Source organism: Lathamus discolor, chromosome 5 (assembly GCF_037157495.1).
Source record: "Lathamus discolor isolate bLatDis1 chromosome 5, bLatDis1.hap1, whole genome shotgun sequence".
Taxonomy (NCBI): Eukaryota; Metazoa; Chordata; class Aves; order Psittaciformes; family Psittacidae; genus Lathamus; species Lathamus discolor.
In genome coordinates this window covers 4,568,003-4,571,379 of record NC_088888.1, presented here as the reverse complement: position 1 = coordinate 4,571,379, position 3,377 = coordinate 4,568,003, and positions in this window count along the sequence as shown.

The following is a 3,377-nucleotide window of genomic DNA, read 5'->3' as shown; positions in this document are numbered from 1 at the left end:
TTTCTAGTGCCATCTTTCACTCTCATCATTTCCTAGGTTCGTCTGGCTTTTAAATACTTGGTTTGAAACTGGCTCTTGAATTCTATGATGTAATTGCATACACGCATGTCAAATCTGAAAGGTCAGGATCGCTTCAGCATTGGTTTGATGTAAAGACTTGAAATGAGCTTCTGAGCATGAGGGGTTCAGTGTGGTTCTGCATTTCTTTTATCCTTCAGTTAGTTTCTGCATAAGAAAGCAGTTTCTGTTATGCAGAGTAGTAAGCTGTTGACTGTGCATGCATTTTAAGGGAAAAGAAGGTACTCGTAATTCATAGACCTATTTGAGTGTGTCTTGTCCCAGCAATCTTGGCAATCTCTTGTGCTTCTGCAACTTTCTTTCAGCTGTAACAAAAAAACTATTAATGGGAATTTCCCTATTAATAGATACTTTGGTTTAGGTTTCCTTTTATTCTCAAATCTGTTACTGAGAGAAGTGCATGACTAATGGAGTCTGAAAAATCACTGTTCTTTCTGTAAGTGGAAGAAACTAAAGAATACTGAGCATTTAGTTACTCTCTTAGCTCCTGCCATGCTGTGATTATGCTGTAAGTAGCCCTCTAAAGGGTTGCCTGACATTTCCTGTCACCCTTAACTATCCATTATTGAGCATTTGTCACAAGTTTCTTGTGCTGAATGTGTTGACATCTTGACATCCTGCAGTTGCTAACATGGTAATTCTTTTCAGCACTTGATATTTACCAAGAAGCTGTGTCAGGGTAATGGAGTGAGCTGGGTCCCCAGGAGGAGAGGAATGCTGCTGCTTTTTATTTTAAAGGCTTCACGTACCTTAACGATTGGAGGTATGTGGATTAGCTAGCTGGTAGCCTACAATGTTACTTCCATATGATGCTGGCCACTCGTTTCCAAACACATTAAGGAATTCTACTATTAGTGTACATCTGTATGGCGCATCCTTTGTATGGATGAGAAGAAAATGTCTATAATTGACGTGAAGTATTACAGCAATATGTCAGGAGAGTGTCAGGTGGCAGATTCTCCCATGTTCTCTGAACTCTTCACCCTTTTGTGGGCATGTTCTATAAGATGGATTGATTTTTTTTGCTATTCTCTGAATGAAACTTCTTGTCTTCCTAAAATTTGCCAGTATCTGTATTTCAACTGCATGACTTTGTAACCTTGAATATGTGGCACAAATTGAATGTTTAATGCACTCTGTAAATAGTGGCACTGAACAAACTCTTCATTTTGTAAATGATTTAAGAACAACAGGGATTTAAATAATGCGATCCTTTGTTCAGAAATATTTTGTGACTGGAGATTGTATGCACCTGTATCCTGTTACTGGGCAGGTGCTCTTGCATGTTAGAATGTATTTCTATTAGAAAAGGAGGACACTTTTGGGGTTTGTTTTGTTTAATAGTGCATACAAACAGTGGTTTGTTGTTCAAGTGGTTTGTAAATGCTTGGGAGCTTCCATCTGTAGCTCTCAAACCTCCTTAGCTTTATGAGAGGTTCAGTTCCTGAGATCTGTAAAATTTGCTGATGCAACAGTCACATTTCCAAAAAGCCTATTTCCTAAGCATTGCTTTGGAGACCCATTGCTTTAGATTTGGATCACAAGCCCTCTCCTGCACCTCTGAGATGCACTGCAGTTCAAGGCAATCTTGGTAAAGAAGCACTTAAAGTGAGCTTTTAAACTCGGATACTCCTTCAGTATATTGAATTGTCATATAAAGGCATTTTTGTTGATAACTAAAATTGTTTTGTTTGCATGGGATGCCTTTCCTGAGACATTGTGCAGTGAAAAACAAAATCTGCAATGGAAAGTTGCCATTTTTGTTTAATGTACTGAAAAGAACACGTTAATGTTCCCAGATGAGACAGATGATCGGACTGTCCTCTAAATCACAGGTTACATAAGACATTTGTGCTGCCAAATTTAGTAGAATTAGGATTTTCCTCAGTAGTGCTGAGTTCCTATACACTACTTCCTGTTTCTGCATGTTCATTGACCGGAGCTATTACTGAGCTAAGTATAAGGAACATTTTGATGCAGATTATATAGAGAAAAGAACAGATAAACTATAAAAATGTTACTGTGCCTGTAGGAGGTGGTCATGTGAAACTTGAACAGGGGCTGTTGAAGGGTCCTTGTTGTGTCAGGGTGTTCTCACATTCATGTTGTTGTTTTTATTTTGTTAGGTGTTTTTTGGTTGGTTGGTGATTTTGTGTTTTGTTAAACCTGTTCCTTGTGCTGGAAGCTGGAGAAAGGACCACCCAAGACAGTCATTCAGCAATACTGTTCCAAGGCGTTAGGACTATTTTGATTGTTCACGTGTAGAAATAGGGCAGGATTTTTCCCCTCTGTCGTGGTTTAAACCCAACCACAAACCTCTTTTGCTCACTCCCCCCCTTCTTGCCCTCCCCCTGTTTCTGGAGGGACAGAGAGGAGAATCAAAAAGAATGCAACTCCCACGGGTTGAGATAAGAACAGCCCAGTAACTAAGGTATAACACAAATCACCGCCGCTACCACCAATAATAACAGTGCTAAAGGAAATAACAAGAGGAAAGAATACAACACCTCAACACCAGCCGACCAATAACTCGCCCCACTCCCCTCAGCCGAGCACCGACCTATACCTCCTCCAACCCTGCAGTCCCTCTACCCCTTCCGGGTCACTCCCCGTTACATCCTGGGCATGACGTGCTGTGGTATGGAATACCTCTTTGGTCAGTTTGGGTCAGGTGTCCTGTCTCTGCTTCCTCCCGGCCTCCCCTCCTCCCTGGCAGAGCATGAGGCTCAGGAAGTCCTTGGCCAGACCAAACATTCGAGCAGCAACCGAAAACATCGACGTTATCAGCACTGTTCCCAGGCCAAAAGATCAAAACACAGCACTGCACTAGCTCCTGAGAAGGACAAAAATGACTGCTGCTGCTCAACCCAGGAAACCCTCTTAGGTTTACTCCCTTCATTATCAGAAGTATAGCAAGAAAGACTTTGTCATACACAGGGATGTCACTGACCACTTTGCATTCAGTTTTTCTTGAGACTGTCCCAGACTTGCACCAAAATACTGTATTTAGCAAAATAAAAGATCTAGAGGTTTCAGATGGTAAGTCTGTTGCACCTACATGCTTGTTCTGGCATCACTCCTGTCATCATCTCATCTCTCCACGGTGCCTCAGATTGCACAGATATTCCAGTTCTGTATCAGCAGAGCATCACTCTACCCAGAGACACTTAGACCAAGACCCTCTGCCAATCTCCTTGACAAATTCTGGGCAAGAATGACTTTGTGCCTTTGTGTTGTCAGTGGACATAAGAGCTATGTGCAAAACATGAGAAAACAACAGACTGAAGTAAAGGGCTGCT